Here is an 8,971-nt window from a genome sequence, read left to right as displayed (position 1 = left end):
CTTGCAACACTGGTTCACTATATGCAGACACCATATATATTTAGATTTATTTTTAGTGCGAAATAAAGTGTAACACAATTCTAATTTACTTTCGAATGTAGAATATGAAAAATATGTTTTTCTAATCGTGAACCTCGTACCACCTTAGTGGGTATTGAAGAGAAGAGAAGACTTATTTGCGAATGAATTCACTCTCATTAACAACTGTCAACATTTGTATTGTGTTACCTTGGCGACAACAACAGTAAAAGAAACGCCACCTACCACAGATAACATTAAGTACGTCATCGACAACGATCGCAACGCTACCGTCTATGCAAACTTGGTGCCGATCTCTATACTACAAAGAGAATAAACAGTGAGTAGTTGAATTTGAGAAATACTCGCAATTAGATGGACTGCGTGAGGTAACAATTTTTCATCAGCTAGTAAAGTAAAGATTTAATAATAGAAAAGTGTTCGGATACACAAGTTCTAGCTAGAATTTACCTCATCCGTGACAATTATGCAGTATAAACACACGTGAATCACTTAACATACCAGTTATTTTTATTTGTGAAATACTTTTGTTTTTATTTAAATAAAAATACCTAAACACGCCAGTTGATGAAAGATAACAATATTCTGGTTATTTAATGCATGGAAAATATTTCTAAGTCTACATCTTGTGTGTATGTGTGATGTTCAAACATCAAAATCAACTATAAATAAAAATAATCGCTTAACAAATATCATGAAATAAAGAGCTACCACTTGAGCCTCCTTCTATCTTTCAAAAGTGCCCATAGAATGATTTTTTCAATAAATATTTACAAATTAATTATGATCTAATAATAATTCATATCAGTGACGTATACATGGTCCCCTCATTGTTTATTTTATTTTTAAACGACCATTCATTGATATATGTGAATGATCTTAGCCTGCAGTCGTTGATAAGATAAGTTTGGAAGAAAATTCCAATTAATACAAGGTAAGTGAATACCGAAAAGAAAGTCATACTGACTTTTGACTATCATCAGTCATCAACTTCACTACTATTGAAACACTAACCAACAAGGTACCAAATATTTAAGGTGTACAGAAATTCATAGGCTACACAGAAAAATAAAATGTTTTATGTTAAACAAATACGAAACGAAACAAGACGAACAAGTATATACGGCCGTAAGTTCGGCCAGGCCGAATCTTATGTACCCTCCACCATGGATTGCGTAGAAACTTCTATGAAAGACTAACATCCACAATCGAATTACTTGGGTTGTGGTATCTTAAAACTTCTTAACATCGTTTTCTAAATTGTGTTAGTCCATACGTGGTATATATTAGACCAAAAAGTTATGTATAGTTAAGTCTACAAATAATTAGGAATCGATATGGACTTTTTGCACGGTACGTAGAGAGCCAGAATTGAAATATGGGGGTCGCTTATATGGGGGCTATATACAATTATGAACTTGATATGGACCAATTTTTGTGTGATTGGGAATCGATTTATCTGAGGGCCATATATAACTATAGACCGATATGGACCTAGTTAGGCATGGTTGTTAATGACCATATACTAGCACAATGTACAAAATTTCAACTCACTCGGATGAAATTTGCTTCTCCAAGAGGCTCCAAAACCAAATCTCGGGATCGGTTTATATGAGGCTATGTATGATTATGGACTGATATGGACCACTTTTGGCATGGTTGTTAAATATCATATATTCCACCACGTACCAAATTTCAAGCAGATCGGATGAATTTTGCTTCTCCAAAAGGCACCGGAGGTCAAATCTGGGGATCGGTTTATATGGTCCATATAATTATGGGCTGATAGGAACCAATTCCTGCATGGTTGTTGGATACCATATACTAACATCACGTACCAAATTTCAACCGAATGGGAAGAATTTTGCTCTTCCAAGGGGCTCTGGAGGTCAAATCTGGGGATCGGTTTATATGGGGCCTATATATAATTATGGACCTATATCGACCAATTTTTGCATGGGAGTTTGAGGCCATATATTAACACCACGTACCAAATTTCAACTGAATCAGATGAATTTTGGTCTTCCAAGAGGCTCCGGAGGTCAAATCTGGTGATCGGTTTATATGGGGCTATATATAATTATGGACCGATGTAGACCAATTTTTGCATGGTTGTTAGAGACCATATACTAACACCATGTACCAAATTTCAGCCGGATCGGATGAAATTTGCTTCTCTTAGAGGCCTCGCAAGCCAAATCGAGGGATCGGTTTATATGGGGGCTATATATAATTATGGACCGATGTGGACCACTTTTTGCATGGTAGTTAGATACCATATACTCACACCATGTATCAAATTTCAGCCGGATCGGATGAAATTTGCTTCTCTTATAGGCCTCGCAAGCCAAATTTGGGGGTACGTTTATATGGGGGCTATACGTAAAAGTGGACCGATATAGCCCATTTGCAATACCATCCGACCTACATCAATAACAACTACTTGTGCCAAGTTTCAAGTCGATAGCTTGTTTCGTTCGGAGGTTAGCGTGATTTCAACAGACGGACGGACGGACGGACATGCTCAGATTGACTCAGAATTTCACCACGACCCAGAATATATATATATACTTTATGGGGTCTTAGAGCAATATTTCGATGTGTTACAAACGGAATGACAAAGTTAATATACCCCCCATCCTATGGTGGAGGGTATAAAAAGAATGATTTTCATATCGATGTCCTCATTCCAGAGTACGCTAAGTCGACTTAGCATTTTTTAATTGAGTTCCTTGTTTTTTATTCGGATTGATGTGAATTGCATCCTGTCAAAAGTTCGAATTTATTGGACACTTCTATCAAAAGTGGTTAATATTGTACGTAGCCTGTGACTAAGGTCTTAAAAATTTCCAATCCAAAAAGGGCAAAAAGCTTTGTTCGGTCTAAAGTGGTCTAAGTCATTTTTAGCCATGTTCTATTAACACTATTTTGAATTCGTACACGCCAAAAAAATCTACAATAAACATAATTTTAAGACCGAAAAAAGTGAATTTATATATTATACGGTATTTGAGAAATTCCAAAAAAAAACTTTGAACTTATTTCGTGTGAAATTCACTTTTTAGACATAGCGTACTTTGGAATGAAGACATCGATATGTTTCGGTGTAAAAATTATATGTTTGCAACTCAAATGTTTATATATTAGAACATTATTTTTGGGACATTGCACTACACATATTAATTTAGAAATTTGGAATAAACATATACAGTGACGCACATAAGTATTGGCACACCAAACAGATTTTTTTAAAAACCATATTTTAAAAGTGATATGAAGTTATTTTAAAATAAAAAATATTTTAATTTGGATTGTAACTGCATTAAGAATCTTAATCATTTTTATACCCTAAACCACATAGTGGTCAGGGTATAATAAGTTTGATCGGCCAAAAAAGTGCCTACCAGAAATATTGATTTTAGACCCCATAAAATATATACCGATCGACTCAGATTCACCTCCTGAGTCGATCTAGCGCTTGGTGTCCGTCCGTCCGTCCGTCCGTCTGTCCATGTATTTGTTGTTCACAGGATTCCGGTCGCAATTATTAACCGATTTTTATGAAATTTGGTACAGGGAGTTTTTTGGGAACAAGGACGAACGCTATTGAATTTGGAAGAAATCGGATCAAATTTAGATATAGCTCCCATATACATGTATCGCCCGATTTCGAGAAATGGGGTCACGTTGCGTTTGTTTTCAAACGGATCGTCACCAAATTTGGCAAAAAGTAATCTTTTCCAAGGGGCTCTGGAGGTCAAATCTGGGGATCGGTTTATATGGGGCCTATATATAATTATGGACCGATATCGACCAATTTTTGCATGGGAGTTTGAGGCCATATATTACCACCACGTACCAAATTTCAACTGAATCAGATGAATTTTGGTCTTCCAAGAGGCTCCGGAGGTCAAATCTGGTGATCGGTTTATATGGGGGCTATATATAATTATGAACGGATGTGGACCAATTTTTGCATGGTTGTTAGAGACGATATACTAACACCATGTACAAAATTTCAGCCGGATCGGATGAAATTTGCTTCTCTTAGAGGCCTCGCAAGCCAAATCGGGGGACCGGTTTATATGGGGTCTATATATAATTATGGACCGATGTGGACCCATTTTTGCATGGTTGTTAGAGACCATATACTCACACCATGTACCAAATTTCAGCCGGATCGGATGAAATTTGCTTCTCGTAGCGGCCTCGCAATCCAAATCGGGTGATCGATTTGTACGGGGGCTATATATAATTATGGACCGATGTGGACCAATTTTTGCATGGTTGTTAGAGACCATATACTAACACCATGTACCAAATTTCAGCCGGATCGGATGAAATTTGCTTCTCTTAGAGGCCTCGCAAGCCAAATCGGGGGATCGGTTTATATGGGGGCTATATATAATTATGGACCGATGTGGACCAATTTTTGCATGGTTGTTAGAGACCATATACTAACACCATGTACCAAATTTCAGCCGGATCGGATGGAATTTGATTCTCTTAAAGGCCTCGCAAGCCAAATCGAGGGATCGGTTTATATGGGGGCTATATATAATTATGGACCGATGTGGACCAATTTTTGCATGGTAGTTAGAGACCATATACTTACACCATGTATCAAATTTCAGCCGGATCGGATGACATTTGCTTCTCTTATAGGCCTCGCTAGCCAATCCGACCATCCGACCTACATCAATAACAACTACTTGTGCCAAGTTTCAAGTCGATAGCTTGTTTCGTTCGGAAGTTAGCGTGATTTCAACAGACGGACGGACGGACATGCTCAGATTCTGTAAAAATAAAATTTTGTAAAAATTTCAATAGAAATAAAATTTTGAAAAATTTTCTATAGAAATTAAATTTTTGACAAAATTTTCTATAGAAATAAAATTTTGACAAAATTTCCTGTAAAAATAAAATGTTGACAAAATTTCCTATAGAAATACAATTTTGACAAAGTTTTCTATAGAAATAAAATCTTTATAAAATTTTGTATAGAAATATAATTTTGACAAAATTTTCTATAGAAATAAAATGTTGGTAGATTAATTTTGGCGATATGGACCAATTTTTGTGCGATTGGAAATCGGCTATATATAACTATAGACCGATATTGACCGATTTTGGCATGGTTGTTAGCGGCCATATACTAGCGTAATGTACCAAATTTCAACCGGATCGGATGAATTTTGCTGCTCCAAGAGGCTCTAGAGCTCAAATCTGGGGATCGGTTTATATAGGGGCTATATATACCCAGCAAAAATATTTGGAAGTTCTTCCAAAGACACAACTTTAAAAGCACTTCCAGAAGATGCACTCCCAATGATGTTCTTTATTTTAACTACACAGGAAGTTATTTTAATTCAATTTTTTATAACTTGGTTTTTTCATACTTTCAATAGGTAATTTTAACTTTTGTTTCTAATAGGTTAAAAACAGAGTAAGAATTCATAAAATGGTCCAAATCATTTAAATTTTGTCGAAAAAAATGCTAAATCCAATCTAAAACAAGTATATACGGCCGTAAGTTCGGCCAGGCCGAATCTTATGTACCCTCCACCATGGATTGCGTAGAAACTTCTACGAAAGACTGTCATCCACAAATTTCAACTCACTCGGATGAAATTTGCTCCTCCAAGAGGCTCCAAAACCAAATCTCGGGATCGGTCTAGATGGGGGCTATAAATGATTATGGACTGATATGAACCACTTTTGGCATGGTTGATAAATATCATATACTACCACCACGTACCAAATTTCAACCAGATCGGATGAATTGTGCTTCTCCAAAAGGCACCGAAGGTCAAATCTGGGGATCGGTTTATATGGGAGCTATATATAATTATGGACTGATAGGAACCAATTCCTGCATGGTTGTTGGATGCTATATACTAATATCACGTACCAATGTCAACCGAATGGAAAGAATTTTGCTCTTCCAAGGTTCTCCGGAGGTCAAATCTGGGGATAAGTTTATATGGGGCCTATATATAATTATGGACCGATATCGACCAATTTTTGCATGGGTGTTTGAGGCCACATATTGACGTCACGTACCAAATTTCAACTGAATCAGATGAATTTTGGTCTTCCAGGAGGCTCCGGAGGTCAAATCTGGTGATCGGTTTATATGGGGGCTATATATAATTATGGACCGACATGGACCAATTTTTGCATGGTCATTAGAGACCATGTACTAACTGCATGTACCAAATTTCAGCCGGATCGGATGAAATTTGTTTCTCTTAGAGGCTCCGCAAGCCACATCGGGGGATCGGTTTATATGGGGGCTACATATAAACGGATCCCCAAATTTGGCTTGCAAGGCCTCTAAGACAAGCAAATTTCATCCGATCCGGTTGAAATGTGGTACGTGGTGTTAGTATATGGTATCTAACAACCATGCAAGAATTGGTCCATATCGGTCCATAATTATATATAGCCCTCATATAAATCGATCCCCAGATTTGATCTCCGGAGCCTCTAAGAGGAGCAAAATTCATCCGATCCGGTTGAAATTTGCAACGTGGTGTTAGTATAAGGCCGCTAATAACCATGACAAATCCATATGGGTCTATAGTTATATACAGGCGATCCCCAATCACACAAAAATTGGTCCTTATCCGTTCATGGTTGCCACTCGAGCCAAAAATAATCTACCAAATTTTTATTTTTATAGAAAACATTGCCAAAATGTTATTTCTATAGAAAACTTTGTCAAAATTTTATTTCTATAGAAAATTTTTCCCAAATTTTAGTTCTATAGAAAATGTTGTCAAAATTTTATTTTGTCAAAATTTTATTTCAATAGAAACTTTAAACTTAATTATACACGTATTTAATCGACCTTTTTTAGTTTAATATATACCACGTATGGACTATGTGGTATATATTACGGTGTTAGGAAGTTTTAAGATACCTTGCCATCGGCAAGTGTTACCGCAACCCAAGTAATTCGATTGTGGATGACAGTCTTCAGTAGAGGTTTCTACGCAATCCATGGTGGAGGGTACATAAGCTTCGGCCTGGCCGAACTTACGGTCGTATATACTTGTTTTTTTTTTTGCGAATTGAAGGCGCTTTAAGCCATTTTTATAGAAATAAGCGATTTTTTATGATTTTCGTATGATTTCACGCCGACTTCTACAGCTCTACGTCTGATCGCTATGTATTGATATATCCCGTTGAAGTGAATTTTGTGGATGATATTTGAGAGAATTCTTATAAAGTTCTTTTAATTTTACGATCTTTTTGCCGAAACCTTACGTTTTCTTCCACATCTCTGCACAGTTTTGGTGCGTCCACTGTTTATAACTCGAGTCACGATTAATTTTTTGACGTTGTGGTTTTCCGATATTCATTTTTGCGATACACCTGCTTTATAGTAAAATTATGCAATCCCTCTATGCCCGATAATCCTTCTTTTCTCTTCTCTACATTTATTCTTATAAGTTTTACAGGTAAAAAAATATCATTAATGAAGAAAATAATAGAGGTTGTTAGGTAGTTGCAATTTTTTTGAACTAAATTGTGATTTATCTATCTGACAACTGTTAAGATTAGTCTGTCTCCATCTCTCTCTTTCTGGTTTTTCTGTGTAAACGAACGACTTCCAGAAAAAATATTTGAACGGAGCTAATATCATCATTTTCGAGACAAAAATCGGAAAATCGGCAGTTGGTATTTTGATATATTTTGTCAAGTCTCTCGATTTTAATTTCTTTCTCTTTACTTTCTATCTCTCTCACTGTAAATAAAATATCACAATTTACGAGAGTTGCCTTTTATCTTTCGGAACTAGAGAAAAAAAAACAAATATTCCCCATTGTAATCAATACATTTTTGCATGCGTCTGAAACAGTTGTCGAATCTCTTTTGACACTCTGATAGATGTATCTCCAAAACATGCATTCTGAACGTATCAACCGCTTCTTCAGGTGTCCGACAGTCGACTGTTGTTTGCTTTCGGGCTCATACTCGTACGCCTTAATCCACCGTTTATCACCTGTCAGAATATCATAGACGTGTTTCGAAGCACCGTGGTCGTATTTTTGGAGCATTTCTTTCGACCAATCGCCACGAGTCTTTTTTGAGCGATTGACAAATTGAACAAAATTTATTGACGGTCAAATGCAATATTGAATGTATGCCGATCACACTACACCCAGCCAAATAGAATGCAACCCTCGTACAATTTTGAAAACTATTTTAGTAATTCGATTATTTCTTTTTAATTTAATTATTCTCTGTGACGTTCTAAGTGTGTATGATAACCTTGTGTAAAATGTGAACTGTATATATGTTCGGATTGACCAGTAGTGTTTAGGAATAAAACCATTACTTACAGAGTCTGATTAGGAATAATAATAATTATGTATGTACATAATTATGAAAAATGCATATTTTCATTATTCCCGTGCTATAATATTGAAATTAAGCTGTATGAAAATAGTCCTTCAATAACTACCTAAGCGGCTTATAAAATCACATCATAAAATTATATTTACAGGAGTTATTCAAAAGAAACTCATTTCTTCAATATTAATTCTGACACAAAGAGCTGAAAGTACTTGCCTTTGTAACAAGGATACAAGAGTTTCCTTATTGCACATAATTCACACAATTACATCTACAACCACGTTTCAGCAGATACCCGTAAACACATGGCTGAACAAAAAATTAATTAAACACATAATTATGCAGCATTTGTTGAATCCTTCCACTTGATACACTCTATACAGCACCGTATAAGTGCTCGAACATTGGAACACGTTACACATTCACATGAATGTTAAGGGAAGAGGTAGGTATGCAACCTCTTAGCTAACTGGCGATACGTCGCCGTCACCATTTATCCATGTGCCATAAATATCGCACTTGTGCTGGGTTATAAACATCATATTTCGTTCGCCTTCTGCCAAATGAT

The 8,971-nt window shown here is 36.1% G+C and overlaps 1 protein-coding gene across 6 annotated transcripts in view; it reads left to right on the top strand.

The window, feature by feature from the left end:
• Positions 1-411: 411 nt before the first annotated feature.
• The window catches only part of LOC142236666 (uncharacterized), a 325,873-nt gene continuing 317,313 nt past the window's right edge, over positions 412-8,971 (top strand). For 2 of the 6 annotated variants that reach the window (XM_075307906.1, XM_075307905.1), the window contains exon 1: positions 414-973. The gene's annotated coding sequence lies outside the window, so the exon portion shown is untranslated. Of the gene's footprint in view, positions 974-8,971 lie in introns of all 6 variants that reach the window. The other 4 variants (XM_075307908.1, XM_075307904.1, XM_075307903.1 and 1 more) reach the window with 4 other exon arrangements.

This window comes from Haematobia irritans, chromosome 4 (genome assembly GCF_050003625.1).
Source record: "Haematobia irritans isolate KBUSLIRL chromosome 4, ASM5000362v1, whole genome shotgun sequence".
Classification (NCBI taxonomy): Eukaryota; Metazoa; Arthropoda; class Insecta; order Diptera; family Muscidae; genus Haematobia; species Haematobia irritans.
The sequence above is the reverse complement of the archived record's forward strand: the minus strand, read 5'-3'. Positions and strand labels throughout refer to the sequence as shown.